This window comes from Canis aureus, chromosome 26 (assembly GCF_053574225.1).
Source record: "Canis aureus isolate CA01 chromosome 26, VMU_Caureus_v.1.0, whole genome shotgun sequence".
In the NCBI taxonomy this organism is placed as follows: Eukaryota; Metazoa; Chordata; class Mammalia; order Carnivora; family Canidae; genus Canis; species Canis aureus.
The window spans coordinates 20,030,879-20,054,757 of record NC_135636.1 but is presented as its reverse complement, the minus strand read 5'-3'; the positions used below and the strand labels follow the sequence as shown (position 1 = coordinate 20,054,757).

At 36.0% G+C, this 23,879-nt stretch overlaps 2 long non-coding RNA genes across 17 annotated transcripts in view; one reads left to right on the top strand and one right to left on the bottom strand.

Annotated features, from left to right (window-relative positions):
* LOC144297973 (uncharacterized) overlaps positions 1–23,879 on the bottom strand; it is a 296,926-nt gene that overhangs the window by 256,688 nt on the left and 16,359 nt on the right. For 3 of the 14 annotated variants that reach the window (XR_013364934.1, XR_013364928.1, XR_013364929.1), the window contains exon 4: positions 18,255–18,372. The exons of 10 other annotated variants lie outside the window; for them this stretch is intronic. This is a non-coding gene — a long non-coding RNA (uncharacterized LOC144297973). Of the gene's footprint in view, positions 1–18,250; positions 18,373–23,879 lie in introns of all 14 variants that reach the window. One more of the 14 variants, XR_013364933.1, reaches the window with a different exon arrangement.
* The window catches only part of LOC144297975 (uncharacterized), a 207,614-nt gene that overhangs the window by 175,500 nt on the left and 8,235 nt on the right, over positions 1–23,879 (top strand). The window lies entirely within an intron of this gene.

Here is a 23,879-nt window from a genome sequence, read left to right as displayed (position 1 = left end):
ACACAGTTTTATGAAAAATATCATCTGAAGATGGGGAAAAATTATATTGTAAAATTTTCAATTTTCATTCAAATCTTTGCATACATTTTTGATAAACATGCACATTATAAGACCTGACTTATAATATAAAGGACACATTTTTTAAAATGACAATAATTGAAAAGAGTGTTTATTGGACCATATACATACAAAAAGAATGCTGAGACAAAAGTAACAATCAAAAAGGCCCATGTACTTACTGGAAAATTGCCTTTACCCTGAGGAAAATAAATATCTCTTCTTGACACTATACTTAAAAATAAGTTTGTAAAAAATAACTTAAAGAGCAAAATCTTATGAGTAGATGAGGGAAAATATATAATGGAGAACAAATGTTCAAGGATTTGCCTTTGATTCTAGAAGATATTGTTCCATTGTAGTGAGAGAAAAGAATGAAGATGCAAGAATTATTTTAGATTCAGTGGTTGAAAAATGAGGAATCAAGGGGGCACATTTTAACCACAAATGCCCTCCCTTCCCTAATGTCATATTGTATCTGGTCTCAAAGATACAGTCAAGATGCACAACTTTTCCCTTCAGTCATATGCAGGGGACATAAATATGCTCTGCCGTGAACCACAGGTAAGAAGCCAAAGATAATTTTGGTCAAGTTTATTTGTAAGCTCTAGAAGAACTAATAATTGACTACCTCTGACCCAAAAGATAATAACTGAATTGTAATATCTTTCACTTTCCTTTTAGCCAAGTTTTGCTGTGTTGTATGTCCTCTCTTTCTCTCTCTCTCTTTCTTTCTCAACAGTAAAGTTTTTAGTTCATTGGCTTTGACCTTATAAGTTTAGTTACAAATTCTAACTGGCCTGAAAATTACTTCAAATCTAAATATAATAATAATAATAATAATAATAATAATAATAATAATAATATTAAGATAAGTTCAGTTGCACTTTTTTTCATTTAATTGCATGCCTTGGTATGTGGTGGTTTCAGCCTGGGACAGAAACAGGACTGTCGAAATATGTGAAGAGAGCCTGTTTTCTTGTTGTTTATGGCTGATGAAGATTGAGAAGGATAAGCTTTGCAGGAGAGTAGGGACACAATGCGACTTCCAGACCAGAGAGGTTTGGATACTATTGAGAGAAGTACTCAAACCTTGTGATGTTTATCTATCTTCATGGGTTAACCTTCACAGATCCATTCATCTCCAATGATGGCATTCATCCTACCCAATTTCTCTACAGGATTTCTATGGGATAAACTATTATTGGTAACATTTCTGAAAAAATACTGTGTTTGGGAATAAATACTTAGACAAAATCAAGGATGCGGGTTCCATCAAAGAGTTTTAAGGGAAGTTAGAAATGTTAAGAGGCCACATCTTTTGAAAGTGATATCAGGTTGATTTTCTAACATGATTATATCAGTACCCTAATAATCTAGCCATTCATAAACTCAGATACTAGAAAGTAAGTAGATGGTCCAAACCAGTGGTTACTATATATCTCTGTCCACTTTATGAAGATGGTCTTAAGTTTTAAAAGGCATATTATAAATTGTTTAACCCTATAGCTAACCAGTAAAGGGTTTTGATTTAGTCTTTTAGTTATTTTTCACATTGTGTTCCTTACTTTACAAAGAACCAAGAGAACCAGGTGACTAGCAACTTTCATGATCAATAACAGAAGGATAAAAGAAACATCATTGCTTGAAGTTTTTTTAAATTGAAGAATAGTTAAGGTGGAGGCATTTTGAGGACAAAATTCTAGAGATGCCAATCGACAGAGTCATTTGATGACCTATCCAAGTAGTAAGTGCCTGAAAACTTCTATTCTTAGGTTACCAGCAAAATAGTGCATCCCAAAAGTTTGTGTAAAAGATTAATATTTTCTGTTCAACCAATTTGGTTCTGATAAACACTTGGGCAAGGTAATACAGAAAATATTATATCACCAACACTTGTTATAAAGTTTGAAATTACTGCCTTAAAATTATTATTTCTAAGACACATTTAGTTCTCAAATTAGTTCCTTGAAAATCTTTTAATTTAAACCTCAAATTCATATCTTTATTTTGTTTTTTTAAATCCTACCTTCTTTTAAAGGTGGAATTAATGATCTGTGTTTTACATCAACTCCTCTCTAACTTCTCAAACCTACAGTAATTTCTCTATTCTTTAACCTCTTATAATGCTTATAATATTCTACTCTGCAAAGAATGATTTTAAGTACAGTCTTTCTCATTATTTTTAAATAATTCCCCTTTAGATGAAGACTTCAGGAATAACTCTTCCTTTTCACCCAAAGAACATCCTGAGCATTGAAACCCATACAAAACATAAATTTCTTCATCAATTTCTAGCTGGCTCTTTAAAGTGTGACCTTCAAAAATAAAAAAATAAATAAATAAATTTTTAAAAAATGTGACCTTCAAATTAAAAGCCAAACTAAAAAGTATTATTTTTCTATTGACAAATAGATATCAAATGATGGCAAAGGACATCTCAGTAAAACTATGTCAATCCCTAGATACAGAAAATTGAATAAACTCCACACCCTTCACTGTGATTAAGTTACTAATTGGTCATGAGACCCCCAACTAAAAGCAGCTTCCATTCTAGATGTTGACATATGTATTCCTTGCTCAATAATAACATCCCCCTTTTTTTCTCTTCTGAAGAAATAATAGAAGCCAGAGGGCCTGGGTGCATATGTGGGGCAAGTGACAGAGAACGGAGGTATAGGGGACATTGACTCACAAGGTTGCACACTCCCCTCCTGCTCCCTCAGAAATCATCAGAGACACTTCAATGAGTGAAGACCAATTTATTTGAGTGTTAAAAGACAGAATGATTCTGGACAGCCCAGGGACTTGGATTGATGGTAGGGGCAGGAGGAAGGCATCTGTTTGGCTAAAGTTTAAGTTTCTCTGCTTTCTTCATTGGGGTAATAATCCTTGAAGGGAGGCAGAACAGATAGGCTATTTTGTCATATTATTTGGAGCTGAAGATAATGAAGAAGAAGCAGATACAAGAATAGCTCTGTACCCTACCCCCATTTGCCTAAAAGCAGGACATAAATTTGAAATGATGTCCTCTCTTTCCTCCCTACCAGGAAGGACTACAGTTAATCACTTAGCCCAGAGATGACACCAGAGGAATCTACATAACAAACCTTGCTAAAGCAACATTTATCTTCCATTAGTTTCCCCATGTATTTACCTTCCTACAAATTTTCAAACCTAAAATCTCAAAATTCTTCTTTCTTCATCTTGTCGGTTCTCTACAAATTTCTCATTCTTAGCTAAGATGCTATATAAGCTCACATTCTGACCACTCCTTTGAACTCTTCATAACTGAGTACTCCCATGTGTCTGTGTGATGCATATGTTGATAAATTTATGTTTGTTTTTCTCCCACTAATCTTTTTTTAGTCCAATTCACAATGCCAGAAAAAAAAAGGTTGGTTTCCCCCCACCCTACCCCATCCCCCACCCCAAAGATAGAGTGATACCAGCACTCAAATGCAAGTAGCTTGTTTGAGAGTGACCCCAAGAAACCAAGGCAAAGAGAGAGAAGGACAAGGAGGAGACAAAGGTGCATTTGTGGGTAGGTTACCACCATGGACAACGACAGAGCTCAATTCCACTAAGGACCCCTTGACAGAGACTCTATAGAACACAGTCCCTGCAAAGGTTCAGGAATCTGGGCAACTCCTGCCCCTTGTTTGTTGAGAGTGGCTCTTGGGCAAGTCAATATACTGGCACTTTCAGTCTTCCACTGTGCGTCAGGCATGCTCCTGAAGCCAGAGGCAGCCCACAGGCAGAAAGATACAGACCTTAAAGGAAAACAAAAACTTGGTACATGCAGGAACTGTTTACCACCTCAAGAAACTCCAGCAGGCTGAGGACCATGGGACAGAGAGCCATTAACCATATCTTCTCTATCCAGTAATATTTCAAAGGCAAGCAGCAAAGAAAACATATTTTTTTTTGAAAATATTTTTTTCATCAAATATTTGTAGAAGTCCTTAGTGGTTAGAGGAGGGAATAATAGAAGAACATGTGTGAACATTCAGAAAACTTCTGTATCACTCTATATAAATTCTTTATCTGTATCTATATTGTTTTAAAAGTTTATGACAATGGATTCAGGGATTCTTCATATCAACTTGCTATGATGGACCTTCTCTTAATTTTCCTTTAGTTTTAAAAATATTCTAATGAAGTATTAATTAAATTAATTAATAATGAAATGTTTCGATGATACAGAAAAAGTCAAGGACAAGTATAAATATCTGTTAATATCACTCAGAGTTAACATTTCCAAAGAAACCTGCTAACAGCATGTGCAGTATTATATTGCAATGTAGGTAACAATCAGTAGAGAATCTGAAACTCCTATACATTCCTGGAAAGAGTAAATTTGTACTTTTTAAAGAAATTTTGGCACCGTCCAGTAAGTAGAAGATGCTTATGAAACTACTACCTAGCAATCACATTTCAAGGTGTCCATCTTAGAGAAACTCTTGCAAATGCCTCTAAAGAAACATTTGTAAACATCATTTGTAACAATAATAAACTCTGAAATAGTATAACTATTTCTCCATTGAGTAATAGATAAGTAAATTATTTTATTCACATAGTGGAAGATAGTAAGTAGCACTTAAAAGGCTTACAGTAGGGCAGCTCAGGTGGCTCCATGGTTTAACACTGTCTTTAGCCCAGGGCCTGATCCTGGAGACCTGGGATCAAGTCCCGTGTTGGACTCCCTGCATGGAGCCCTCTGTATGTGTCTCTGCCCCCCACCTCTCTGTGTCTCTCATAAATAAATAAAATCTTTTAAAATAAATAAATAAAATGCTTGCAGTAGCCTATTGCATTATTTTAAAAAATATTTCATTTATTTATCTATTATTTTATTTATTTATTTATTTATTTATTTATTTATTTATTTAGAGAGAAAGAGAGAGTGAGTGAGCAGAGGAAGGAATGGGAGACCACACACTCTCAAGGAGACTCGCACTGAGCACATAGCTGGACTTGGGACTCGATCTCATGACCCTGAGATTATGACCTGAGGTGAAATCAAGAGTCGGAGGCTTAACCAACTGAGCCACTCAGGCTCCCCTGTCGTATTATTCTTAAATATTTGTTGTCCTTCCTTAAGGGGATCATGCTCTCTTATCTGGCAGCCAACGTTGATACCTGTATTGTTTCTTCTTTTTTTTAAAGATTTATTTACCTATTCATGAGAGACACACACACACAGAGGCAGAGACACAGGCAGAGGGAGAAGCAGACACCTCACAAGGAGCCAGAGGTGGGACTCGATCCCGGATCCTGGGATCAGGACCTGAGCCAAAGGCAGGTGCCCAACCATTGAGCCACCCAGGTGTCCTTGATGCCTGTAATTTGGAGGTGCCCTTCCCTATGGGGAGATTAAAACTACCCATCCTACTGAAGGCAGGTGTGTTAATATGACTTGTTTCGGCCAGTGAAATGTGGGCAGGAGTGATTATGCCACACCAAGCATGAGTGAAGAGCCATTGTGTGTTTGATACCTGTTTCCTTGCCAGGAGCACACCAGTACACCAGAAAGGCCAATCGTTCTGTCCAGGCCCACGATAATGAGAAATGAAAGACCTAGAGCTCATAGGGCCTCTGGGTGAGATGTAAACCTATTTATTCTAAATGTAGTCAGGGGAGAATAGGAAATCATGCAGTCTTCTGTAGTGAGCCTGCAAAGCCTAGAGGAACAAGCTTTATTCATTGATATTGCAGTTATATCAAATTCTTATGGCAATATTGGCCTTCTCCAGCTAATGAGAAATGAAATATCTTTGATTAATAAATGTGGGAAATAGTTTTTCTAATAAATGAGTGTAGGTGATCTGTAGAAGGTTTTATAGAAATCAGATCTGGGTGTGGGAACTAGGCCTGCCATTCAAGATTCTGTATCCTTTAGCTTAACCTAAGTGTGATCCCGAAGTGCCCCTGACACAGGGGAAGCTCTCAATGTGTTGTAGCTCTTATTAAATACAATATTTCAAACCATCAAGTCCTTGCTGTGGGTTCTATATTACTAAGCTTGAAAAAATAAAAGTGTTGTTCAATGTATAGAGTACTATGGATCATAGACACATATGCTATTAAACCAGCCTCTGGGTCTGTATGTGTGCGTCACTCCATAAGTATACTATTTTTTATACAATACAAAGTGTATACAAAGAAGTGTATACAAAGAATGTATATGAGTTTGATGATTTTTTACAAACTGAGTCAGTACCTGCCTTGAGAAACAAAACACTCAGTACTCCCAGAAGTCCGCCTGGGGACTCTTTCCAGCACTATGCTTGCCTCAGGTTCAGTTACTTTCCTGACTTGTAGCAGCATAAATTAGTTCTGCCAGTTTTTGTACTTTTTATAAATGGAAAAATACAGCATGCATTTTTTGTGGCTGGTTTCTTTCAAGCAATGTCGTGTTTGTGAAATCCATCCATATTGTTGCATGTAATTGTTGATCATTTATTGTCGTTTCATTGCTTGAATTCTCATAATTTAGTTACCCATTCCATTGTTGTTGAATTTGGGCATTGTTCAGCTTTTGGCTATTATGAATAGCAACTATTCTAATACATGTCTTTTGCTAACATGTGTGTATGTTTCCGTTGTGTGCACACTTCAGAGTCCTGTTGCTGCCTCCGTCGGAGGGCATGCATATGTTCAGTATTAGTAACAGCCAAACAGTTTTCAGATGTAGCTGTGCCAGTCCACACTTCCAGCAGCTGTGTATGAAAGTTCTGATTGTTCTACATTTTAGCCGAAATTTGGTGTTTTTTATTTTCTATTTTTATTTTAGCAATTGTGGTAGATTTGCAGTGGCATCCCACTGTGGTTTCAATTTTCTTTCCTGATGACTAATGAAGTTTCAATATTTAGTTTTTCTCAATCAATGTAGGTCTTGGCTTTATTGGGTTTATTGGGTATTTCTAAGAGATATGGAATTAGCAGATAGGGACTATCCCATGTGGAGAATGCATATTTTTGCCGGATAAAATACAAGGAAGGGTTAAAGAAAATTTGATGTGTATGACATGGTCACATAATCTTGGCATTATTTTCTAAAGACAATCAAACATAAAAACAACTGCAGCAGAATGGTTATGTACCAGGCGCTACTCTGGGCATTAGGGATAAAATAATTCAGTAACACACAATCCGTGGCATCTGGCAATTCAGAGTACAGTTGAGAAATAATCAAGTGTTAAAAAACAAAGTTCAACTGAATAGATTTTAAAGATCTTATTGGCTTTAATCAGTGATTAATGAATCTGACAACATCCAGTCTAGCAGAGAGAAGCCTCAAGGAGCTGTACAAAATAAAAGACTTTTATAGGCAGAAGGGAGCAAGGAGGAGGAAGTTATACTAGCAAAAAGCAGATCAGTTATGTTGAAGTCACTTCCCTTTAGGGGATGGCAGGTCTGTCAAACTGATTACCTCAAAAGTGCTGATCAGGTGATTCCTGATCAACTGGCTGAAAATTCCATTCTGGGAAAACTGAAAATAATATTATTAAGTAATTGAGTCTCAGTTTGGTGAGTGGGGTTTGGTATAAAGTGATTCTATTTGGGGCCTGTTGTCTTGCTCGTTAACACAAGTAACACTCAGTTACCCAGTATCTTAGTCAGTTTGGGCTCCTGTAACAAGCTACCATAGACTGAGTGGCTTAAACAGTTTATTTCCTACAGTTCTGGAGGTATGCAAAGTCCAAGATCAAGACGCTGGTAGATCAGTATCTGGAGAAAGGCCCCTTCTTGGCTTGCAGATGGTCATTTTTTCTTTGTATTCTCTCATGGCAGGGAATACCATCGTACTGAGAGGTTAGATTTCAACATAGGAGTCTTGAGGGGACACATTTAGAAGCCCATAGCGGGATCCCTGTGTGGCACAGCGGTTTGACGCCTGCCTTTGGCCCAGGGTGCTATCCTGGTAGACCCGGGATCAAGTCTCACGTTGGGCTCCCTGCATGGAGCCTGCTTCTCCCTCTGCCTGTGTCTCTGCCTCTTTCTCTCTCTTTGTGTGACTATCATGAATAAATAAATAAAATTAAAAAAAAAAAAAGCCCATAGCGCCAAGCATGGGTAAATGCTAAACTACAAGTATTTATAGATTTCTGTAAAAGCACAAAGAAGAAACACTTTAATTCTATGGGGGACAAATATGGAGTATAGGGGGTGGGGAGGAGAGGAGCTAGAATGACACCAAGGAAGTGATAGAAATTCATGCTGATTACTGAAACAAAAGGAGGTTACTAGGCAGGGAGTTGGAGAGAAAATTTTCTAGGAAGCACAAACAACACATAGAGCAATCAAGGGTGAGAGAATTTCTCCTGGAAAGCAGTAACCAGTGTGGCATCCCTGGAGCACAGGGTGCCCATGTGGGAATGGGGCAAAAGAAGCTGTGGAAATAGGCAGTTTCAAGTACATGAGAACACCCATGACTGTCAGGAGGATTTTAACATCCTCCTGTGATAAATATGAAGGATTAACTGATGAGATCTGTGCCATACAAGAGGTAATATACAGTGGCCTTTGTTTTAAAAAAAAAAATTCAAGACCCACATCCATACAATAAGCATTTTGTCAGCATTTGTTGTTCACATTAAAAGAAAAGAGAGGGCAGTTGAATGCAATCAAATGATTGGATTGCAAAGGTAATTAGCAGTAAGATAAAATATTGAATTAGGGTATACAAATAAAGATATCCAAGTCATGAAAGAGGCAGATACAATCCCAGTGGGTACACATGGATGTTAGAGCCTATGTTCATGGTAGCAAAAGGAAATAGACCAGAAGAAAGGAAACAGTATGTTTACTCATGATGCCCACTGATTCATCCTGAAAGTGGGCAATTCCTGGGTCCTGTATCCTGGTCTGGGGTCTCTTATCAACTGGATACTATCTTATCATCCCAATATATTACTCTGTAACTTTTGAGATGGAAAATTATTTGAGCACATCACTTTACAATCACTTGGAATATTTAAAACTAAATTATGAGACTGTGAAATTAATCAAATCCTCATATTAAGACTTTTCTTGTTAAATTTACAAACATTCTATGTGTCATGAAGGGGTTTGCAATTTTAAGAGAATCTGGCAGATTAGAGCAGATTTACTTTATGATTTCAGTTGGAAATGAATAGTTGATTTAGAACTCTGATTTTAAATTCAAAGGTGTAATAAAATTTAATTATTTATAAACAATAACAGAATGCTTTAAAAAAAACAATTCACCATATTTATAAGTTTGTATTTACAGATTTCAAATAGTTACTTCAGAACGTAGAGGCATTTTGCTTTAGGGAGGTAAGTTCGTCCTGACATGCATTAGGAGGACTTAATTAATTAAATATGTTTAATTGAGGATTGAATGTAGTTTAAAATGTTTAAAGGCATTTAATTAAGCGAGGCTAATCATTATTAATATTTAAAGTGATAAACTTTAGTTAATTGAATATTTATTAATAGTGCAGGTGATTGGAGTTGTCATAAAAAATGGCTTTATGTATAAGAAATAAGTTTGGAAAGGTGAACTTCACATTATAAAAATAATGTGGCTTTTAAACTTGCAACCTTAGTTAATGGAATATTATTTAGAACCAAAATATTTATAATAAGCTAATTCCATACAATAGGCTTTTCTTGGATACAATATAACTCACATTAATATTTTCCAGGGAAGATACAGAGATAGAGTAGAAGTCTCAGAACGGGGTTTGGGAGAGGATTGGATTTTATTATTTTAGTAGGGTAGAAGCAATATTAACATGTTTAAAGGAAGAAGGGAAAGATAAACATGGTAGAGAAAAAGAGACTGAACATACACACAAACACACACACCACAGCACACCACATACACATATACAACTTTCCTTTCCTATATGATAGACATAAATGTTTGAACCAAGAGTATTGTGTGTGAATATGACTTTGGAAGAAGCATTGACCTATCTCTAACAGGAGGTGGCAACTCAAGTTAAACTATAAATACAAGTCCTGATTATTGTATTTTTATGGCTGAAGCTTACTATACTAGAAAAACAGTGAAATAATTTTAATGCTCTGAAAAATTTCAGTACTTCAGGCTAACCATCCTGAGAGTCAATTCTTATAGTCTAGAGGAATAGAAGCATTAGGACAAATGATTTAACATTTATAGATCAAGAATATAACTTTTAGTAAAAATGAAGAATCTCTAATATCATCAAATAGTAATATCACTTATATGGACTAGGCACAAAGCATAGCAAAATTTACTTTATTAATTCTTATTTATGTAAAAGTATATTTTCCCTATATCTGACATATCTGCTAAAAAAAAAGATGTTAAATTAGATTGACTATATGATTAATCTAATACCATCTCATCACAGGGTGAGATCCTACCTAATTTTTTTTTTCTCTTCTGTTCTTCCTTTTTACTGACCTTCCCTTCTTAGATGAAACCACACTATCTCAAGGAAAATTAGGATTGTTAAAAAGAAAAATAGAATAAAAAGGAAGACTCAGTTGTTTTCACTTCCAGCCTGGGCTCCTAAACTTCCAGAGACTGGGCCCTGGCAGGAACAGAGTATGGAAGATACGGAGAAGAGGACCTGTTCCTAGCCTTTTCCCCAAACCCAATCCATGAGCTACCTGGGCTGACAGAAAGTCATATATGACCTTGAGATAGTGGGGCTTTAACATGTACTGGAATTGCTTGGATGACTTGCTAAAATACAGCGTGAGTCCATTCCTACAGTTTCCGAGGTAAGTCTGGGATGAGGTTCAAAAGTTTACATTTCTAACTAATTCCCAGCTGAAGCCAATGCTGCTAGTTGTGGACCTGAGAACCAGTGACTAAGGAGATAAGGAAATGACCAAGAGGCATCAAGAAGATTTGATAAACAAGCTTCCAGATGGAAGTCTTTCTTCTGGCTAGCTCTGGAAAGCCCATGTGGAAGTGCAGCCGATGCATACAGATCATCTCATACTCAGTCAAATAAGAATTTACATCATCTGACCAGTGACGATATTCTCCGGGTCCCTGGGGGTGAGGGCCCATTAAAATTGGCAACTACTAACCTATGGTTCCTTTAGCAAAAATACTTGGCCCTGTTCTGAAATTTTGCTGAATCCCAAGTAAACAAACTCTTGGGTTCCTACTGTTTTTAAGAGTTAAATTATTTGGGAATACAAAAGCAAAGGATGGGGGCTCTTAATGAAAAGAGATATCGACACCTATGTGGTGCCAAATTCTCTTCCACTATACTCTAAGATTCCTTTCACATTTTAGATATTATGATTCTTTATCTTATTTATAAATACTTAAATTTTTCTCTTCCTCATGCATGTTTTTTCTTATAATCTCTCTTGGTGTTTTTATGAGACCCACCCCTCTCTGACATTAGCCAGAACCACCCAAATGTTCTGTGAGTGGAGGGTATTTCACAGCGATTACTTTAAAAAAAACAAAAAAACAAAACAAAAAAAAAAATAACAAAAAAAAACATTGCTGTTGTTTCCTACAAACACATTTCTAAACTCCTCTGTATCCTACTGCATCATCTCCTTCGATGATTGTATTAGCACAGAGAGGATGCCTCTAAATACTTTTCAAGTCTAAGGTATCCAAAATAGTCCTTTGATTTTTATCCAAACATGTTCACCAGTCTCGATCTGCAGGGAAGAGACAGTCAGCTCATTGCTGCTCCACAGATGTGAAAGAACAAGTTATGCCAAAGAAATCTCTATGCTAGTCCATATGGAGATAAATGTAAACACAAAGTCTATGTTTCATAACATCTCCTTCCAATCACATGACAAACTTGAGTCTGGATATAACATGTGAACATCAGGCATTGAACAAATCCTGATGGCCTATTTGGCAGTCATCGCCCTGGATAAAGATTGGGAAGGAAAACAGGCCATGAGGAAGCTGTACTATGTCAGAGCTTAGCCCACCCCTTCATCAAGGCCCATGTCATGCCATGCAACCTTCTTTCAAAGAGAAAGCCTGGTCCTGCAAGGAATCTGGAATATCTCGATGTGGAATGTATTGTGGAAAATGCACTAGGTGCATTTTCATCAGTATGACTGAGGGTGAAACCATGTTGAAGGTGAGATAAATTCTAAGATTTATGGTTGTTACACAGCCTTTTGGGGCCACTGACTACAGTCACCACATTATCTGAATTATCTAGTTGCAGACTGTGCAACTAACAATAAGTCAAAGGAATGGGGCAACTGTATAATTTTTGAAATATCTTTCTTCTGTGGAAGTTTGAGAAATACTATGAAGAGAAACAAAACTTTCTTAACATGGTAAATGTCAACCACTTCCCCATAAACATGTTTTGTATGTGTATGTGTGTCTTTCACAGAAAAGGACCTTCCAACTATTATGGCTGCATGACAGACCACCCAATAAAACGATAATCATATCATTATGCTCATTGATTCTGTGAGTCAGGAATTTGGAAAGAGCACAAGGAGGTGTTGTGTTTCTGCTCTGTGATATCTGGGACCCCAATTTGGAATTTCAAAGACTGGGATGACTTGATCACTGGGTGCTTGAATCAACTAAAGACTTACTTATTCATCTTTCTGGTGGCTGATCTGGTGAGCTCTTGGCAGGATTATTGGCCTGAAGCATGTACACAGGTGCCCTTCATGTAGATACTTGGGCTGTCTCACAAAATGGTGGCTGTGTTCCAAGAATAGGTACCTAAAAGAACCAGGCAGAAGCTGTTTTACTTCTAATGAACTAGCATTGAAAGTCACGTTGCTTCACTTTGGTCAAAGTCATAAGCCACATTTAAGGGGAAGACACATAGAATCTCACTTTTCAATGGGAAGAGGGTAAAAGTCCCATTGTAAGAGTGTGTGAGATGGAAAATGTTTTTCTGTGATCTTTGGAAAATGAAGCCTGTCACAAAGATCATCTCAGCTCTGAATCAGAATTTTTGCCATTTGGTTGATTTACTTCTCTAGTCTTAAGATAGGGACTACTTTATTGTAGCATGACATGTTTCATTCTGAAGATAGGATCCTTACTTCCATAAATTAAATTGTTTTGGAGGACATAGTTAAGATTCCACAAAATACATACTGGATGCAGGAGGATGGATCTTAATAGAAGAAGAGAAAGACTATTTCGAGTAGAAGCAAAGAGGAAGTTGACTCACTTCTATGGCTCAAAAATGAAAAACCTCCATGATTTTTCTGGACCTGTGGCCCATCTACTTTATCTTAGGTTACCTGGAAAAGTATAGGTAAGATGAAGAGGTCTGGTTGAAAACTGCTTTGACTGACTGCCGCTAATGGTTGAAAGAAGAATATTCTATGATTAAAGCAATTATAAAACTGGAGATGGATCCATTTGTGCCCACATCTGTGCCATTATCTGATGAGCTTGGATATTTCAAAGAAACTGAACAAATCGTCCATAAGAGGTTGTCTACTGCCTCTGGTGACCTTGGACCAATCTACAGCTGTTGCTCATCTGAAAATACTCCTCAATATCCCAAATTTCTAAAGACTGTGAACTTGGGGTTCCTGAGTACAAGTTTTGATCTCATTTGCATCTTTTTCCCTCTTCCCCAGCCCTACTGGTAATTCGAAGGCTTCTCACCTTTCTGTGAACTTTATTAAAATGAATATGCAAGAGTGAACTGGACCCCTTTCTTGAGTTGCCCTCTCCTTTTTCAGCTGCCATGGAGATGAGACAATGGGTTAATTGAGGTAGCTACCTGTATTCAGTCCCTGCACAAACCTATTTCTCTGTTGTTTTTGGATAGTAGTCTAAAGTAAACTGCCTCCAAAATATTTTTTCAGAAACTTTGCCAATATTGCAATTTTCCACCAAAGCTTTTGAGGAAAAAAGAAAGCCTTAGCGATTGTTCATAAAAAAGCAAAAATAATGCACCAGGCCCTTTATATATTGTATTTTATAATATACTTATAATGTGTTACATAGAATTTATAATATTATATATAAATGTCATAATTGTACTTTTTCTCATCTTCCATTAAGATATACCTTCTAACACCCAGTGTGTACCTTGTGAAATCTTAATCATGTGCTCCAAAGCAATTGAACTGTAAGCATTAAGGATCCTATGCTCACAGTGGCACATGTCGTGCTACAGTAAGGCAGTCACAGTATCTATCTAAATATACCATAAGGAAAGGTGAAGTAACATTCTCCTCAGAGATGGCATTAAAGTCCCTTCAGGGAGATGCACTTCAGTGAACAAAACTTTCTTCCTTGCCCTGAAGAACAACTATTTCAGGACATTCATTCTTGGACATTTGATAATGTCTTTGCTTTTTTTCACCTTTAATAAAGTGTGAACATTTGCACTGGGGTCTTGAGGACATAAATAGTTCTATTGTCTCGAGTAAAGGTTTTCAAATTTAGGGCACATCAAAATCATACCAGCACTTATTAAAATGCACGTTGCCTCTAAGGACCCCACTTCCAGAACCACTGCTCTTCAGCCTTACTTTCAAAGTGTGGTCTGTGGACTAGCAGTATTGGTAATAACCTGGGAGCCTGGGAGTTTGTGGAAACACAAAACCTCAGGCTGTAATATAGACAAAGAAAATCAGAATCCCTATTTTAACAAGATCCTTAGGTGATCTGTATGCATATTTAAGATCAAGAAGCAGAAACATTCTTCTAGAATAGTAGTTAGTAGCCATTCCCTGCTATTGTTATTTATAATTAGGTTCTTGGTCATACTTGATGTTAGAAATAACTTCCAGGCAATTTCAATTGCACCCTTCTTTTTTCTTAAAGTTTATTTATTTTTTTAGTAATCTTTCCACACAGCAAGGGGCTCAAACTCATGACCCAAGATCAAAAATCACATGCTTTTCTAACTGAGCCAGCCAGGAGCCCCTCAATTGCACCCATCTTAAAAAGGTGAAGAAAGTATATCCTTAAGCTAAGAAGTTAATGACATTATTATAAGAATAACTATTCTAATTTTAAAAATTAGTTGTTCTAATATCATAACAAATGACCCATAGTATTTCTAATACCAGAGTCAAAACCTATAAGAGATCCAAAGCTTTTTTGTCCCAAACAAGAATTGGAAAATGAGGATGAACAGTACTGATTTATAAGTTGTACTGAGAATAAGAATTTACAAAAATAAGTTATCAATAAGTAAATCCCAGAAATATCTGGACAAAAGAGTATAAGTCTGTCTAGATTACATCAATCAAAGCATGGGGAAAGTGAGCATCGTTATTCTTACTTTTCCATTAAATGGAATAACCAATAATGTCATATGGCCAACTTAGCTGACATACCAAAAAATAATAATAAAAATCAAGGTTTAGTTTACTAAGAAAATTTGGAATTATCAATCAAAATCTAAAAACCTCTCTCTTTTTTTTTAGAAGGGGATGGGGAGGGATAGAGAGAGGTAGAGAATCTTAAACAGGCTTTTATGTCCAGGTAAATCAGCTGAGGGGTTGTGGAAAGAGGAAGTCTGATTGACTAGTTCTGGAGTGTTGCCAGACTTCTGACAATTTCCCAGGCATTGCTAATGCTGCATACCCCTAACTGCAAGGTCTGTACTACAAAGATCTACACCAGCAACAACCAACTAGAAATTATAATGGAAAAAAAAAATCCGATTCAAAATGACAAAGAGGCAACTAGGTGGCTCAGTTGGTTAAGTGTCTGCCTTTGGCTCAGGTCATGATCCCAGCATCTTGGGATGGAGTCCCACATTGGGCTCCCTGCTCAGAGGGGAGTCTGCTTCTTCCTCTGTCCCTCACTCTCCTCAGTGCCTTCTCTCTCTCTCTCTCTCTCTCACTCACTCATTCTCTCTCTCAAATAAATAAATAAAATCTTTAAAAACAACAACAACAACAACAAAATTCCAGAGTGTCTGGAGTAAGTCTAAAAATAGTTCAAAAAAAGAAATATTTAAAACTTAACTTTAGTATTATAAAAGAAATTTGCATAAATGGAGAGAGAGCAAAACCATGTTGATGTGTGGGACAAGGACAAAAATGGTAATTTTGTTGATAAGACCCTCTGCACTCAATGACTTGAATCACTTATCTGGGCTGAAAAATGTTCTAAATGGTTCTTTAGTGCTAACCATTAAAACAAAATAAAGAAACAGAAAATCCTTAGGGGAAAGAGAAACCATGGGAAAATGTAAGTAATACTTTCCCCCATAATTTTAATTAGAATATAATTTCTTCCTGGCTATGTAGATCATTTAACATGATAGTGTCCTGAAAAACTTAGGCATTTTCACTCAAGTTGTAGCTTTCTGGATGCTGATTATCAGTGAGGCTATCCCAAGATACAGACCTGGTGCTTCGCAGTATGGAATACCATTGACTGTGGTTCAAAGGATGAATATTTGTGGAATTCACAAAATATTTTTGAAAAGGCTTTCATTCCTCTACTCAGAAACCTATCCACATCTGGCATTGAAGACTGCAAAGATTAATTCTGCAAGCCCAGAAAGTAGAACAGTTTTCAAGTGCTTTTAATAAAAGATATGGAAAGCCAAAGGGAAGAGGATAATTTGGGAAGAGAAGCATGACCAAAAGCCATGACCAAAAGCCATGAAAATCTTCTATGGTGTTACGAACTGAAAAGTTTATGTCCCTCCCAAACTCATAGATTGACATCCTCAACCCCAAAGTGATGGTTTTAGGAGGTAGGGCCTTTGGGAAATAATTATGCCATGAAGTTAGAATTCCCATAAATGGGATGAGTGTCATTATAAAATGAACCCTAGAGAGCTCTCTTATCCTCTTTCCAGCACTGGGAGATACAATAAGAAGTTGGCAGTCTTCATACTGTAGGAGGGCACTTGCCAGTACCTGACCGTGCTGGCACCCTGATCTGAACTTTCAGTCTCCAGAACCATGAGAATAAATTTTTGTTGTAGCAGCCTGAGCTAAGAAATATGGGGTCTCACCTGCTTATTCTCTCAGAGGCTGTCAAGAAATTGGCATCTGCATAGAAATACATATTTCTTTTCTTTGGATCTTCCTTATCTTTGTATCCATACGTTCTGCATAAAGCAAAGGATTTACCATGGATGGAGACTGTTAGCTTGGAAGGACTCTGCTATAATATCAAAATGTTGTCAGCCATTTGTTCTCTACTAATCTTTGCCTTCAGTTTATTATAAATCTTAAACTCTAAAACTACCTACAGCCTAATTACTGTGATCACAAGAAACTTTTAGAATGGTACTATATAACTTACAAAGCATTCTTGTGTGTGTGCACATGTGTGTATAGTTAATTTGATTCATAAATACAAAGTCTTTGGAGTTATGAAGTACCAAGGAGGGACAGTAAGACATTGAAATAATGACACAATCCTTGTTTTCAAAGGATTTGTTCATTGAAGTAGGACAGGCAAGTACTGTCATTCAGTGTCTTTGGTAGGGATTTCTTCTCTCTCAACTGAACTGGTTTCTCCAGTTACATTTGCACTACCTACACCCTTCACCCACTGTTGCTGAGATTTGCTTCTCCAAGGGTTCCTACCTCAGTTCTCTCTTCTGGCCCACATCCTATATGTGGATTTGTGTGTGTGTGACTCACTTTTCTTTTCCTAGGATGAAATGTTAGTATTGCCCAGGTCCTTAGAGAAATTTTTCATGATCCAGTATTACAAAAGCTAGTCATATCAAAGATTTATCTATTTTTGTTTTAAATCCATGATAGGGTATGTTGATGGTTGGAAAAGAGGTGGTTGTTAATGTCTTGACTTGGGCCTCTGTACTTCAGATTCCTCAAATATGGATGCATGTAATATTACTTCCTATGGATGTTGTCAGGATCCTAGAAGTATCCACTAGGTGTTTAAAATAGTTCATGGTTTGTAAAAAGTGTGTGCAAATGATCACAATTATTGTAGACCATAAGAGACCAAACTCAGCACTGAGTGTCATAGGTTGAATAGGTCAGCTGGAATGTCAGCTTCATATTGAAAGGAAGAAAAAAGCATCGGGTCTAATGACCCTTACAAGTAGCAGTCACTCCCAATTACAGAAGCACAGGTCATGAGGACAGAATTTAAGAAACATAAATAACAGAATGAGCTTATCTCCCACTTCATTGGTACTAGGACTTAGATGTCTGATGGCATATCTTTAACTATGAAGCATACTGTTACACACACTAACCTTCAAACACTAATATAGAATTCATGACTTACCAACCTTATTCATGCCTGAAGGCTTTCCACAGACAATCTTGTTCCTTCCATAGAAATTCCAGGAATATATTTTCAAAGCAGGGGTCTCTGCTAATCATTTTATGGTGTCTAGACTATAATCTCTAAAATAAAATAAAACATCTTGGGCTTAAATGTCAGCTCTCACACAAATGTTCTCTTCATGTTCCTATGACAGGTTAATACACCTTGTCCCATCAGATAATACACAACTACTATAGGAATAAATGTGTGGATTCCCAAGGAGAAGCTGAGAGCAAGGACATAAGGGGTTGTATAATAATAGGAAGTGTACAAGATGCCTTAAAAACAGATCATTGAAGAAAATTATCTTTAGGATGACAGAAATTACCTTATATTGTAATATGCCATCCTTATGTGTCTTGTTCTTTTCCCTCAAATTCATGATGGTAGTGATGCTAAGCATGGAGTATTCTCCTCCAAAAAATGCATGATAATGTATCCAAAATGGCAGGTCACTCATGTAGGGAAGTAGATTTAACAAGAAAACTATTTTCTTTTTGGTTTGATGGCCACTTCTATATATCACAATGCTAACATAATTTTTTTGTTTGTGTGCAGTTAAAGAAACTCAGAGAGTCTCAGAAAGTCTTACAAATTTAATGAGTATATTTGTAAAATATACATATTGGGACAATCTTTTATGGGAATGAGGACTAGTCAAAAAGTGACCCCGTATGAATTTGAAAAAAAAAAAAAAAAAAACGGACTTTGGGAAGTTACTCACATACGTGATCAGGACCAAGGAGAGGACACAACAAAACCAAGGCCATAAAACATTTTTCTTATTTCCAGGACTACACAGAAGCCTTCATTTTTATGTAAGTGAGCGCTCTAAGAACCAGCATATATTTCCTTTTTTATTTACCTTTTTCTCTTTCAAATGACTTGTCAGCCTTCCCTGATTTTATCTCATTATAATTATTCTGGCTCATTGAGGGGAAAAAAGATCTTTTGAAAAAACTCGTCTGATATATATACTTAAATTACCAAAATGCTGTATTTGAGGTTAGGCATTCTATAAAAGATGTAAATTTTTTTGGAAACAACATTTTAGAATTAGGGGATAACATAAAGAGGACAAAATAACAGATTTGAGGTGTGCATTTGATGAGACAGGCATACCCCACACATTTTCAGAGATGAGGCTTTGCCTGTACACCAGCTTTAAAAAGGCTCACTATATGCTAGAAATCAGGACAGAGAATGTGATTACAAGAACAACAGACAAAAGGCAGTGGGTTTGTAATATCAAGGTCCTTATCTGAGAGAGGAAAAAATTAAATTTGAAATCGCATATCATACTGCTGTTGCATCATTGGTAATACTTATGTATGATTAGTAGTCATAGGTAAACTATAGGAGTAATAATGAATAGGTTTCCTGAATTAAAAAATGAATTATTGCTATTGCAGTTTTAATAGCTAATGACATTTCTGATTCCAAACTGAACATAAATAATGCTTAGGATATCACCAGCTGAACTAGAGATATAATATTTTTAAATATTTTTAAATTTTTGTGTGATATTTTCTGAAGAGAAAATAATTTTATCAATACTTTATATAGGTATAAATATTAATGTTTACATTATATTATAATTATTCATAATATAATATTTACGCCAATTAAACCATGTTCATGCTTTAGTCATTCCTCAAGGATAAGGAATTGGGAGTCATAATTGGTAGCTACAGAAGGAACTAGAGCCTGAAGGGGCATTTTCAAGGTAACTTGTCTATTCACATTGAAATGGATTTTGGGGGAAATGAACTGTGAACAAACCATTCATTCATTGGAAAATCATTGGGATTTACATCATCCTATGAACCAGATGCTCTGTCCTCCCCTAATCAAACTGTATAAAGAAAAACACAAGAGGAATCCCTCAGAGACCTTTGGGCAAAAACCCATTGGTTCCACCTTGAATGCGATTGCTGTAAACCTCCTGAGATATTGTCAGTCTTCCAGAGACATATTTAATCTCTACCCAAGATTTTACCTGACTTTACTCTGACTTTCTAGGAAATACTCTTATTTTACTCTTTGAACAAGACAATACATCTCAGATAATATATTATCAAGGGGCTCAGATTCACAAATTTCTTTAATACTTTGGTCACAAAGCTGTATGTCAAGGAGCAACATTGCTTTTTTATGAGACTATTCTTTATCTTGCCTCAGGGATTTATTCTGTATATACTACGTGTCCAAGGAATTCACTGATTTTTCCCTAAGTTTATTATCTATTTTTTATTTTAATTCCAGTATGGTTAACATACAGTGTTCTATTAGCTTTAGTTGTACAATATAGTGATTCGACAATTCTATACATTACTCAGTGCTCTTCATGATAAATGTACTCTTAATCCTTTTGAACTATTTCACTGATCCCTCTACCCACCTCCCTTTCTGGTAATCATCAGTTTGTTCTCTGTACTTAACAATCTGATTATTTGGTTTGCCTCTTTTTTCTTCATTTTTTCCCCTTAAATTCCACATATCAGTGAAGTCACATGGCATTTGTCTTTCTCTGATTGACTTATTTCACTTAGCATTATACTCTCTAGCTCCACCGATGTCATGGCAAATGGCAAGAACTTGGTCTTTTTTACAGCTGAATAATATTCTGTTGTGTCTATATACCACATCTTCTGTATCCATTCATCTATCAATCAACACTTGAGCTACTTCCATAATTTGGCAATGTAAACAATGCTGCAATAAACAATAGTGCATATATCTTTTTGAATTAGTGTTTTTGTATTCTTGGAATAAATCCCCAGTAGTGCAATTACTGAATCACATGGTAGTTTCTATTTTTAACTTTTTGAGGAACCTCTCTATTTTCCACAAGGACTGCACCAGTTTGCATTCCCACCAACAGTACATGAAGGTTCCTTTTTCTCCACATCCTTACCAACACTTGTTGTTTCTCATGTTTTTCATTTTACCATTTGACAAGTGTGAAGTGATGCCTCATTGTAGCTTTGATTTGCATATCCCTGATGAGTGATGTTGAGCATCTTTTTTGTGTCTGTTTGCCATCTGTATGTCTTCTGTGGAGAAATGTCTATTTATGTCCTCTGCCCATTTTCTATTTTTTAATTTTTTTCAAAGATTTTATTTATGTACTTCTGTATATATGTATTTATTTATTTATTTATTTGAGAGACAGAGGGAGAGATAAGGTGAGAGAGAGCATGAGCAGGGAGAGAGGCAGAGGGAGAAGCCGACTCCCCACTGAGTGGGAAGCCTGATGTGAGGCTTGCTTTTGGGACTCCGGGATCATGACCTGAGCTGAAGGCAGACACTTAACTGACTGAGCCACCCTGGCACCCCCTCTTCCCATTTTTTAATTGAATTGGGTTTTTTTGATGTTGAGCTGTGTAAGTTCTTTATACAGTTGGATACTAAACCTTTACTGGATATGTCATTTTAAAATATCATCTCCCATTTAGTCAGTTGTCTTTTAGTTTTGCTGATTGTTCCCTATGCTGTGAAGAAGCATTTTATTTTGATGTAGTCCCAGTAGTTTATTTTTGCTTTTATTTCCCTTACCTCAGAAGACTTATCTAGAAAGATGTTACTATAGCTGATATCAGAGAAATTACTGTCTATGCTCTTTCTAAGATTTTTAATGTTTCAGGTCTCATATTTAGGTCTTTAATCCATTTGGAGTTTATTTTTGTGTATGGTGTAAGAAAGTGGTCCAGTTTCATTCTTTTGAATGTAGCTCTCCAGTTTACTCAACATCATTTGTAAGGAGACTATTTCTCCCATCAAATATTCTTGCCTTGTTTCTTGAAGATTAAAGACCTTATAACCTTGGGTTTATTTGTGGGCTGTCTGTTCTGTTCTATTGATTTTTGTGTCTATTTTTGTGCCAATACTGTACCGTATTGATTACAATGGCTTGGCAGTATATCTTTAACTCTAAGATTGTGATACCACCAGTTTTGTTTTTCCTTTTCAAGAATACTTTGGCTATTTAGGTCTTTTGTGGTTCCATACAAATGTTAGGATTATTTATTCTAGGTATTAGTATTTGTTCTAGGTATTAGTATTTTGATAGAGATTGCATTAAATCAATGGTATGGATATTTTAATGATATTTGTTCTTCTAATCCATGGGCATGGAATATCTTTCCATTTGTTTGTGTTGTCTTCAGTTTCTTTCATTAGTGTTTATAGTTTTCAGAGTACATGGTTTTCACCTCCTTAGTGAAGTTTGTTCCTAAGTATTTTATTATTTTAGGTGCAATTATAAGTGAGACTGTTTTTCTTATTTCTCTTTCTGCTGCTTTATTATTAGGGTATGGAAATGCAATGGATTTCTGCATATTGATTTTTGTATCCTGCAACCTTACTGAATTTGTTATCAGTTCTAGTAAGTTTTTGGTGGAGTCATTTGGATTTTCTATACATGGTATCATGCCACTGCAAATAGTGAAAGTTTTACTTCTTCCTTACCAATATGGATGCCTTCTTTTTTTGTTGATTGCTGTGGCTAGAACTTCCAGTAAAAAATAGTCAGAGTGGACATCTTTGTCTTGTTCCTGATCTTAGGGAGAAAGCCTTTGGTTTTTCACCATTAAGTATTATGCTAGCTGTGAGTTTTTCACATATGGCCTTTTCATATTGAATATATTTGAAGGTTTTTATCATGACCAAATGTACTTTGGCTAATACTTTTTCTACATCTATTGAAATCATCATATGGTTTTTATCCCTTCTCTTGTTGAGGTGATGCATTATGTTAATTGACTGAATACTGAACCACTTTTGCATCCCTGGAATAAATTGTGCTTGATTGCGGTGAATCATTCTTTTAATGTATTGTTGGATTCAGTTTGCTATTATTTTATTAAGGATTTTTGCATCTATATTCCTCAGAGATATTGCCCAGTTGTCTTTTTTTGTAGTGTTTGTATCTTGTTTCAATATCAAGGTAATGCTGGTCTCATAGGATGAATTTGGAAGCTTTCCTCCTCCTTCTGTTTTTTGGGATAGTTTGAGAAGAATAGGTTTTAACTCTTTAAATGTTAGGTAGAATTTGCCTGTGAAGCTGTCTGGTCTTGGACTTTTTTGGGGGGAGGTTTTTTTATTACTGATTCAATTTCATTGCTGGTAATTGGTCTGTTCAAATTTTCTATTTCTTTCTGTTTCAATTTTGGGAAGTTATATGTTTCTAGAAATTTATTAGTTTCTTCTAGGTTGTCCAATTTGTTGGCATATAATTTGTCATAATATTCTCTTACAATCTCTTGTGTTACTGTGGTGTTTGTTGTTATTTATCTTCTTTCATTTCTGATTTTGTTTATTTGACTCTCTCTCTCTCTCTTTATGAACCTGGCCAAAGGCTTATCACTTTTGTTGATCTTTCCAAAGCACCAATTCCTGGTTTCATTGATCTATTGTTTTTTTGTTTTTTGTTTTTTTTTAGTTTCTATTTCATTTCTTCCTGCTCTAATTTTTGTTATTTCCTTCTTTCTACTGGTTTTTGTTGTTGTTGTTGTTGTCCTTCTTCTTCTTTCTCTACCTCATTTAGATATAAGTTTAGGTTGTGTTGGTGATTCTTTTTCTGCTT